Source organism: Mixophyes fleayi, chromosome 9 (assembly GCF_038048845.1).
Source record: "Mixophyes fleayi isolate aMixFle1 chromosome 9, aMixFle1.hap1, whole genome shotgun sequence".
NCBI lineage: Eukaryota > Metazoa > Chordata > Amphibia > Anura > Limnodynastidae > Mixophyes > Mixophyes fleayi.
This window is the reverse complement of record NC_134410.1, coordinates 81,773,633-81,785,039: the sequence shown is the minus strand read 5'-3', so window position 1 is coordinate 81,785,039 and position 11,407 is coordinate 81,773,633. Positions and strand designations below refer to the sequence as shown.

Here is an 11,407-nt window from a genome sequence, read left to right as displayed (position 1 = left end):
CTCTCGTTACCTGAAACTCAAGCCACATCTGAGTACATACAGGAGAATCTCCAGCGTGGGTTCATTCGACCTTCCACCTCTCCCGCTGGAGCTGGGTTCTTCTTCGTCAAAAAGAAGGATGGATCATTACGCCCTTGTATAGATTTTCGTGGACTCAACGCCATTACTATCAAGAATCGGTATCCCATTCCGCTGATCACTGAGCTATTTGATCGCATCAAGGGAGCTCGGATATTTACTAAGTTGGATCTTCGTGGTGCCTACAATTTAATTAGAATCCGTTCCGGTGACGAATGGAAGACCGCGTTCAACACCAGAGATGGGCATTACGAATATTTAGTAATGCCCTTCGGGCTGTGTAATGCCCCCGCTGTTTTCCAGGGTTTCATCAATGAGATCTTTCGGGACTTATTATATGTATGTGTCGTTGTCTACTTGGACGACATATTGATCTTCTCACAGGACCTGCCTTCTCATCACCAACATGTGGCAGAGGTCCTCTCCAGACTACGGAAAAACTCATTGTTCTGTAAATTGGAAAAATGTTCATTCGAGTTACCCCAGATTCCATTCTTGGGGTATATAGTTTCTGGAGTTGGCCTGAAGATGGATCCAGACAAAGTAAATGCTGTACTACATTGGCCTCAGCCAACTACTCTTCGTGCCATCCAGCGTTTTTTAGGTTTTGCCAATTACTATAGACGCTTCATTCAAGACTTTTCATCCATTGCATCTCCTATTGTGGCCCTAACTCGGAAAGGGGCTAATACTAAGCAATGGTCATCCGAGGCTCTCCAAGCCTTTCAAATTCTCAAAGAGTCCTTCTCGTCTGCTCCCATTCTTCGACAGCCTGATGTGACACTCCCCTTCTTCCTAGAAGTAGATGCCTCTAATGTGGGCTTAGGAGCCATTCTCTCCCAACGCTCGGAGCAACAAAAATTACATCCTTGTGCCTTCTACTCTCGGGGTCTTCTGCCCGCAGAGAGAAATTATACTATCGGGGACAAGGAGTTGCTGGCCATCAAAGCTGCATTAGAGGAATGGAGATACTTGTTGGAAGGAGCTCGCCATCCGGTGACGATCTTCACGGATCATAAGAACTTGTCATATTTGCAATCTGCCCAATGCTTGAACCCTCGTCAAGCAAGATGGTCTCTTTTCTTTTCCCGTTTTGAATTAATTATAACCTTCAAACCAGCCGCTAAGAACAAGAAAGCTGACGCTCTATCTCGAGCTTTTGTGACGTCCTCTGATGTAGAAGAGGTTCCCAACCATGCTATTCTAGACCCCAAATGTATTTCTCTGGCTGCTTCATCCACCAAAATGCTACCATTTGGGAAGACCCTCGTGCCTCCTACTCTGAGGAGGAAAATCCTTTCGTGGTTCCATGCCTCTCGTTTTTCTGGACACGCCGGTGAACACAAGACCTTTGAGATTCTCTCTCGAAGTTACTGGTGGCCTTCTATGAGGAGAGACGTCAAAGAGTTTATTGCTTCCTGTGATTTATGTTCTCAGTTCAAATCCTCCCGCAGAACTCCAGCAGGGTTGCTGCGACCACTACCCATTCCGTCCAAGCCTTGGACCCATATTAGTATGGATTTCGTTACTGATTTGCCACCAAGTAAGAATCACAATACTATTTGGGTAGTGGTAGACAGATTTTCGAAGATGGCTCATTTCGTCCCTCTGTCCGGTTTACCTTCCTCGTCTACTCTGGCTGAACATTTCATTAAAGAAATCTTCCGCATCCATGGATGTCCGTCTGAGATTGTGTCAGATAGAGGAGTACAATTCGTTTCCAGATTCTGGCGGGCCCTTTGTAAAACCTTGGGCATACGATTAGCACTCTCATCGTCTTACCATCCGCAATCTAACGGACAAACGGAACGAGTCAATCAAGATCTTGAGACTTTTATTAGGATGTTCTCTTCAGCCAACCAAGACAACTGGGTAGAATTGCTCCCTTGGGCTGAATTCGCCCATAACAACATGTACCATGAGTCATCATCCAAAACTCCATTCTTTGTGGTCTACGGTCACCATCCGTCTTTTCCGGAATTTCCTGCCCTCCCGCCCACCCAAGTTCCTGCTGTGGAGACTGCTTGTCAGACCTTCAAAAATATCTGGTCTCAGGTCAAAACCTGTTTAAAGAAGACATCTAACAAATATAAGTCTTTCGCAGATAAGAAGAGGCGGGCTATTCCACCACTAAAAATTGGAGATCGTGTCTGGTTATCTACCAAAAATATTCGTTTGAAGGTTCCATCCATGAAATTCGCCCCTCGTTTTATTGGTCCATATAGGATCATTCAAGTTATCAATCCAGTATGTGTTAAACTTCTTCTTCCTAAGAATCTTCGGATTTCCAATGCCTTCCATGTGTCCTTGCTCAAACCTCTCATCATCAACCGTTTCTCGACTCCTCCCTCAGCACCGCAGCCAGTTCAAGTTCATCAGGAGGAGGATTTCGAGATTACTGAGGTATTGGATGCAAAAATTTCGCGAGGAGTCCTCCGTTTCCTCGTTCATTGGAAGGGCTTTGGTCCTGAAGAGCGTTCATGGATCAAAGCTGAAGATCTTAATGCTCCTGCCCTTCTGAAGAAGTTTTATTCCAAAAATCCGGACAAGCCCGGTTCCAGGCGTTCTGTGCCCACCTTTAAAAGGGGGGGTACTGTCACTCACCGGACTGTGAGTGCTTCTTCCCGGACATTTAGGAACCGTGGCCGTCCTCCATCCTGAGGGACTGCGCATGCGCAGCCCTTTCTAAACCTTCAGTGTATGTTCCTTTAACTTAATTGGCAGATCAGGCAACCTCCCTATATTAAGCACCTGTGGTCAACACCACGTGGCCTGATCTTGGAGTCTCATTCCCCATGAGTCTCTGAAGGTGTTCCTGTGTTTCCTCGTTTATTCAGCCCAGCTGATTCCTGTGGTTTCCAAACCACTTCTACCTCTGTGGTTTCCAAACCACTTCTACTACTGTGGTTCCCATACCACTTCTACCATCTACTGTATCATCGTGACTGTGAGCTGATTCCTATCCGCTGCCTCCGTGCACTACAGTCTTCTAACCACTTCAACTCTACCATGTATTATTGGGACTGTTAGCTGATGCCTATCCGCTGCCTCCGTGCACTACAGTCTTTCATTCACATCCACTCACCTGTTCATGATTGTGACTGCCAGCTGATTCCTATCCGCTGCCTCCGTGCACTACAGTCTTCAACCTGCAACTCGTCTGTGTTTCATCATCGTGACTGCTAGCTGATTCCTATCCGCTGCCTCCGTGCACTACAGTCTTCAACCTGCAACCCGTCTGTGTTTCATCGTGACTGTTTGGCTGATTCCTATCCGCTGCCTCTGTGCGCTTCAGTCTTCAGTCCTTGTCAACTCTCCCGTGTTTCCTTGAGTCTGCTGCCACTATTGCTACCCGCTAGTCTCCGTGATCAACAGTTCCAGTTCAACTCTGCTCTCCCGTGTCCCATCGTTACTGCACCTGCTGGTTGCTATTGGCTACCTCCGTGTTCCCGCAGAGACCCGCTGCTGCTACTCCTCAGCGCTACTCATCCATCTACTGCTGATCCGCTCTCCACGCTTTCCTGTGTTCCCTGCTGGTCTACCTACCTGTGCGCTGCACCTACTAGACCACCGCTTCACCCATCCAGGGACTTTGCATCCTGCCGGCCTCCTGCCGTTCAGGTATCTCTGCACTCCTGTCTGTCTGCCTTCTCCTGAACCACGGTATGCATACTTCTCATTGACTGTGCTGTGTATTGCATACCTTGCTGGACTGTGTTGGTTCTCCTCTGGAGTTTGCTATCCGCTGAGTCTATTGTCATCATTGACTGTGTTATCTTGTGCTGGATTACTTCAAGAGACTTCCTATATTTGCAGACCTGTTCAGTCATTTATATATATTGTGCATATTACTGTGATCGTGTTTAAGGTGCCCGTGTACATCCTGTGTTGCAGTCTCTCCCCGTGCACCTCCTCACATATATATATTCAGTGGTACAACTTGCTAGTGGCAGACCATTGACCCCTGTTTCCAGTTTCACCTGTTCCAGTATCCTCTCACATAGCAGTGGTACAACTTGCTAACGCAGACCACTGACTCCCCGGATACCTCCACTTGGATTCCATTCCTTCACTCAGACAGCGGTACAACTTGCTATCCGCAGACCGCTGACTCTCATCACCTCCTCGTTTCTGTTGGACATTCCTCCTCACTATAGCAGTGGTACAACTTGCTACCGCAGACCACTGTCTACCTTCACGTGTCCTTTGTCCATACAGTTCCTCATGTATTACTACCTCCATATTGCCAGTGCTGCTAGTCATAGACTTTCCTGAGCATCTCATCATCTGCTATTTCCTGTTCCGTGATCACCCTGCTACCAGAGTACCATATTACCACCTATACTGCTCTGGTAAGCCTATCACCTGGTGATCCCTGGGTAAAGACTCCTAGTGCCCGTGACAAGGAGCCCCTGAGGTCTAGTTTGGTGAAAATCGTGGCACCTTTGATCCGATTGAATAACTCAGAAACCAGGGGTATGGGGTACCTGTTCTTCACGGTAATGGCATTGAGCAGTCTGTAGTCGATGCATGGTCTTAGAGAACCATTCTTCTTCTTTACAAAAAAAAATCCTGCACCGGCAGGTGAGGAAGATTTTCTAATAAATCCTCGTTCGAGGTTTTCAGGTACATACTCGGTCATGGCTCGAGTCTCAGGAAGGGAAAGAGAGTACGTTCTACCACGAGGAATCTTCTCTCCAGGAATAAGTTCAATGGAACAATCACAAGGACGGTGGGGTGGAAGCGTCTCAGCGGCAGTTTTACTGAAGACATCCACTAAGGCATCGTATTCAGATGGCAACCCAAGACTGGGTGTGAGAGCGTGACACCTAATAAGCAGGGTCTTGAGGCATCGATTAGTGCAGAGCGGACCCCAGGAAGTAACTTGAGCACGTTGCCAATCAAATTGGGGTGAATGGTCCCTTAACCAGGGTAGTCCTAATATTACTGGATTAACAGTCTGTGGAAGAATTAGAAATGAGATCCATTCAAAATGGAGGAGACCAACTTGCAGACGGATCGGCCGGGTGGCCTGATAGATAGATCCATTGGCCACTCTGTTACTATCCACCGCTGTCAGAACCAAGGGTTGCAATAATGATTCCAGGGGTAGATGAAGGTTAGATGCTAATGATGCAGAAATAAAGTTTCTAGCTGCCCCCGAATCCACGAAGGCCTGAAGGGAGACCGGACCCTGGGAAGCATGGATGATGATGGGCATCAAAAAGTCAGTTTTGTCTGGAGAATTGGGGGAAGATGTACTCAGCCCTAGACCGGCCTTCCCGGCACCGACTAGGATCTGGCGTTTCCCGGTCTCTTGGGACACTGTGATAGAATGTGAGAGGGGTCAGCGCAGTAGAGGCATAGATGGTTTCTAACCCTTCGTTCCCGTTCTTCCACAGTTAGGCGAGAATGCCGATCTGCATGGGCTCCTCAGGCAGAATTGGTGGGTTCTGAAAAGTGGGAGCCGAACGTGGACTAGCCCGGCGAGATTGTTCACGTTCCTGATTATGCTCCAGAAACCGGATATCGACCTTGATGCATAAGGAGATCAGATCATCTAGGGTAGCTGGTAAATCCCTGGAGACCAACTCGTCCTTGATCCGATCTGTCAGCCCCTGCCAGAAGGTAGCTACAAGGGCCTCATTATTCCAGTTTAGTTCTGAGGCGAGAGTCCTGAACTGATCCGCGTACTGACCCATGGGAAGGCTTCCCTGACGTAGCTTTAGAATGCTGGAGGCTGCAGAAGCAACTCGACCAGGCTCATCAAATACTTTTCTGAAGGTTTGTATGAAGGAAGACGAATTTTGTAACAGGGGGTCATCATGCTCCCAGAGAGGAGAGGCCCAGGCAAGCGCTTGATCCGTGAGTAGCGAAATAATATATGCCACCTTGGCTTGTTCTGAAGAAGAATTTCCTGATGATAGTTCGAACTGGATAGCACTTTCTCGGATCACCACCGAATTTGTCGGGAGGTGGGATGCGAATCCCTCCAGTAGGATTAGGTGCAGCTGAAGCAGGAGAGCCGACAGCGGGGGGTACGGGAGCAACAGATACTCCAGGCGGAGTCAGGGTTCTCTGGAGGGTATCCATGCGTGTAGCCAATCCCTGAAGGCACTGCAGGAGCTGAGTCTGGTTAACCTCTTGTTGATCAACTCGGCGAGTCAGGTGCTGCAGGAGGTCACTGGCGCCTTCGGCATTTGACATGGCCAGAGTATACTGTCAGAATTACTCTGTGGAATTGATGATACCTGCCAGCAGTTGGCGCTACTGAGTACTGAGGCGCGGAGTCTAACACGCCCCTGGTTTTCACCAGGAACCCCCGCAAGGAGGTATGGACTTTGCTGCAAGGGACGCGCAGCTGGCGAGGTAACAATTGAGGCAGCGGTGACAGCCCACCAGGATGCAGGATGGAAGAGTATTCAACAAGCCGGGTCACAACCAGAGGAACGGATATAGTCAAATCAGAAGCAGGAGAATGGTCAGGAAGCCGGGTCAATACCAAATAACAGTCTAAGCCAGAATCAGGAACCGAAGGAGAAGTCAGGAACAAGCCGAGTCAGAATCCAAGTAACAGCAACACAGGAACAAATGCTGGAGCAAGGCTGAAGACCAAATACTCTGGCACTAGACATGTGTCAGAGGCTGCCTTATATACCCTAAGGTGCCTCCTGATAGGGTTAGGGAGATTTTGGCGGTAAGACATGCTGGCTGCAGACAGGTGAGCAGCGATAGCGTCCCGCTGCTAGGCAACAGGACGTGGCTGCTTGGAAGGTGCAGGCGTCCGTCTCCTGCACCAAGTGTCAGTGCGGAGACGGCGCCAGTAGCCATCCTTGATTCTTTTTCCATTAGCCACATACAGCCCTTTTCCTTAACTCAGACTATATTTGGTGGGTTTATACGAGCTAGTAGTAGGTATATTTGTGTGGTTAGTATGTAAGCACTCTTTTCTTGGCCCACGTGTTAGGATTTGGTATTTTGCAACTTCAACATGACATCTGAACTTACTCCAATCTACTATTTTACCGTAACCTCTGTAAATGTATGTAAAGTAGGGTTATTAAATGTTGGAATCGTTTGGCACAACGCTTCCTAGACCAGGACATGTTCCAACCACATTGAAAAATTTGGACTCCAGTCACATTCACCACTTTGCTAAGAATCTTGGGCAAGGACAAAGGCAAAGCACAAAATGCACACAATCAAATCCAATGCCTTGGTGCCATAAGCAAGTCCAGCATCTGTTTTATTTCTCATCTAGATTACCTTCAATTCCAGTTGAGACCAGAAGTCAAGCAATTACACTATCCATCCTTTTCTTATACAACCTGCTTCCTAACGTATTATCCTACTGCTAAACATTTGCAATAATGATTTTTGCACGCTCATGCAATGTTCCATTCCTGGCAGACAAATACACACTTCTAAGCAGACTAAATTGTGGGGGGTGACACATATTGTGATCTTCCACCAGTTGCACACACCAGTCATATATTTAACTTGTTTTTGACTATCAAAATCTGGGGGACAGGAGACGTTCGCCTTTTGTATCTTGTAATGTTCCCCCACATGAAATCACAGCAAATCTGCACTTTGCCTCTTACACTTAGTAATGTAGTATTAGCTACAATGACAAAGGTGATTCCTGGCCATTATTGTGTGGGCTGCTTGTATAGGGTGTACCTTGTAGGTTGTTTTTTTTGTGATTACGATGGTAAAGGATGTAACCGGCCAGAATATATATTGTGAACGTGGTCAGAGGATCACATGACCATTTTATTTGGACAAGCAGTTTGTAACTAAACTTAAATGTGCATATAGAATCTTGGTGCCAGAAGTTCAAATGGATTTTCAATAACATTAACATTGAAATTGGTCCCGGAAAGATCAAAGCATTACACTGAAGGCAGAATCTTAATATAATATCTGAAAGTAGCATCTGAAACTCTGTATGTAATTAATAGATTGACCCACATTTTACTATTGTAAGACCAATTCCTGCTTTGACATGTGTCTAAATTTAGCGTAACACAACTATTTGCAAACTGTTTATCATAATAGCACTATGATACAACCATTTCATTCTCCTCACACAGCGTAGTGGTCAGCCTCCAATATGACAATCAAGCAGTTATTACTGACTACTGCCACACATTCCCTAAGGAGATGTCATCCCCCCCCCCCCTTCTCCCAAACATAGGGGTTTCCACCCATCTGTGTTTTTAAATATCTCCCTTCACTAAGCAGTGTGTTTGGTACCTAAGTAGCACTAGTTTTACTAGGTGAGGAATATGCCATGGCTGCATGGGCATGCTGTGACCTAGAGGGACTGAGTTCTAAAGGAAAGGAAAGCACTACCAATCTGTCTAATGTAAACTGTGCACAACCCTGTCACAAAGCAATTGAGAGTTAAAAAAGGTAACTACAGCAAATTAAAAATAATATGCGAATATAAATCACCTTGGCCACCCAAAAAACTAAACACAAATATGTAAAGTTAGACTAGGACAAGTCCGAACCCAACTCCAAATCTTCCACCCATTCCCTTATTAAATTTTACTACAAGTTATCTCAAGGACCAAACCATGCTACACTGCAAGTGCTGCAAATGATGACTCTATTTTGTAGATAAGTTACAATATGTCTGTTTTTCCACAATCCACTAAACGTTTCCCGCATTTGCACAACACATTTTACAATGGAAGCACATTACAAGGCCACATCTTCAGCCTAAACTGCCTAATGCTTCATTGTTCCCGATAATAAATTAGGCACATAAGGGCCTAAAAGAAACCTGTACATATAACACTGACCCCAGGACAATTAAACCTTTGCTTACTCTACATTAAGTGGTACAAGCATTTCTGGACTCCGCAATAAGGGACAGACTGCTCTAAATGTTGGTTGATTTGTCAGAAATGCCACAGTTAAGCATACATGATACTCACTATTAAAAGTTGTAGTGTACTCTTATGTTACACACTTGTCCCTGTGGCTGAAACAATTTGAGTGCCCTAAAATAGGATTTCTGGTTTACTATGTACCTTGGAGTTTGGTGCTATTGTTTTGTTGGGGGGATGAATGCTTGGTTATGTGTATGATTATACTCCCCCAAATGAGAAGGGGGGGGGAAAGGTTGTGCCGAGGGACTTGCCAAGGGGGCTGTGGGTGCCGAGGGGGGTGCAAGTGCCAAAGAGGGGGAAGAAGCCAGAGAAGGTGCAGGAGCCAGAGAAGGGGAAGGAGCCATAGAATTAGAAAGGGGTGAAATATTATGATGAGTGAGCTGGGGGTCTGGGGTGGAAAAGGTAGCGTGTCTGGTCTGAGTTGAATTGGGTGAAGGAGTGACATTTAGTGGAGGTCATTGTGAGGTGTGCTGCTGCTGTAATATTTGGGACAAGAGGGTGTAAATATTTGTGAGTGTAGAAATTAAAGTGTTCAGGTGGTGGTCAAATATGAGCTCCATATGGGTGAGGGTAGTGGAGAATTCACTAACATGTGTGTCTAAGGACTCAAAATTGTGGCTTATGTGCGAAAGTTTCTGCTTCCTAAAGAGTCACGCATCCTCACTCCGAAAGTCCTCCACATGTTGGATGTTCGAAACAGCCACATCACCAGCCACTTCCACCCCCGTTCTGTATAAAGAGAGGGGAAAAAAAACAGTTTAGTTTTTTAAATAACCAATACCCAAAAAATGCAAATTTCACTAAATAAAATTCATGCCAATTGTGATGCATCCATTTTGAACATTTTGACTTGAGGGAATGTAGCAACAAACATGCATTGGCATTCCAACTTAACACCCATGTCAATTAAGTATATGTTGTTTTGACTTTATTATTTATGTTTCGGATTAGATTTGAGCAACAGATTTACACATTTGATAATCAGTGTTGACATTTCATTCACTATGATGTGGCGCACAAGCAGAGTATAATTGGCAAGGTAGCATTAAGCTGCATACTGATAGAGGTGCCACATGTTCCTAAACACAACACAAACATTAACAGACACAAATAGTAATTAGTCCAAATGTACCTAGGTGAGACAACACCCGTGTTAGGGGTGGGTCACAGCCTGTATCAATTCAGCCCACCCCAACCAGAGACTCCTCAGAAATGGCAACACTTGCTTGCTCCTGGAGTGGGGTTAATATGAGGTCTTGTAATGGGCCACCAGCGGTCCGTTGAGCGTGCCTCCTTGCATCCCCTAATTTTTTTTTCATTTTTGTTTATAGTCAGTTCAGTTGTACAAATGTGAAACAATATATTAGTATACAAACGGTTTGATAGGAAAAAACGTGGTGCATAATAGTGTCAACTTACAATTTACACACATAAAATCAGACTCCCACAACACTGTTAAATGTGTGTGCCTTGTCCTGGGTGGATAATTGACAGAAAGTGACATGTAAATATGTATGACTACATTTTGACCCCAGCATGGACATTTCGTAGGTAAAAATCTGCCCTTCAAGGACAAATGACTTACATAGGCACAATATGTGTCAAGGTAACAGTCGTCAGATTTGTACTATGTTTAGTGAAAACAAAATTTAATGGTGGTTTTGGTAAACCGATTTAATATTACCGTTTCTGTACTTCATGGGGCATCTGCTGACATGGAGCGATGGTGTTAACTTGTACAGTTATTTCTTCCCAGTGACGCAATTTTTCAAAGGCGGACATCTGTCTTGCGGTGGAATAAAATTTTTCTACGGCCAGTTTCCGAAGAATTTCTATTTCACGTTTGGTAAAATTTCGCCGCCGCCTGATTCGTTCCCCATTACTTGGTGGAGTGCTAGGGCCAGCATCAGACATTTTTCTCTAGAATATAAAGAGAGTGTAAAAAATTATACATTAAAAAACACATGTGTTACATTGAAATTGTTTAATATCCCTCCATAAAACTAATTGATTGCATGCTTACGCAAACCAATGCATTCCTCAGGCTCCAACATAGTTTGCAAGTACATGCACATTATTACATACATGCTTGTGCTCAAAAAAAACATAAAAATATTGCCAAATGCAACAACACAAAATAGGAAAGAAATGACTAACCTATACAGAATCAGTAAAAAACTCAACGCAAGAAAGTTTCCTAACATTATAGATACAGGTGTGTGTAATTTTGAATAGACGTATACACTTTTCAAACATCTGTAATGCCCCTCACTCCCCTTTCTGAGGACTAGAATAATGAAAGACAAAAGTACAGTTTCCATTTCTATAACAAACAAATCTGCATTGTTTAAAGCACAGAGTACTCACCAATATCCAACTCGGGTCCCTGAGCACACAAAACCCAACAATATAATTTGAATCTAAAT

At 45.1% G+C, this 11,407-nt stretch overlaps 1 long non-coding RNA gene across 1 annotated transcript in view; it reads right to left on the bottom strand.

Annotated features, from left to right (window-relative positions):
* Window positions 1–6,041: 6,041 nt before the first annotated feature.
* LOC142101642 (uncharacterized) overlaps window positions 6,042–11,407 on the bottom strand; it is an 84,394-nt gene continuing 79,028 nt past the window's right edge. Inside the window, exons 2-3 of the long non-coding RNA XR_012679090.1 lie at window positions 10,666–10,901; window positions 6,042–9,710 (exon numbers count right to left, since the gene is read on the bottom strand). This is a non-coding gene — a long non-coding RNA (uncharacterized LOC142101642). The remainder of the gene's footprint in view (window positions 9,711–10,665; window positions 10,902–11,407) is intronic.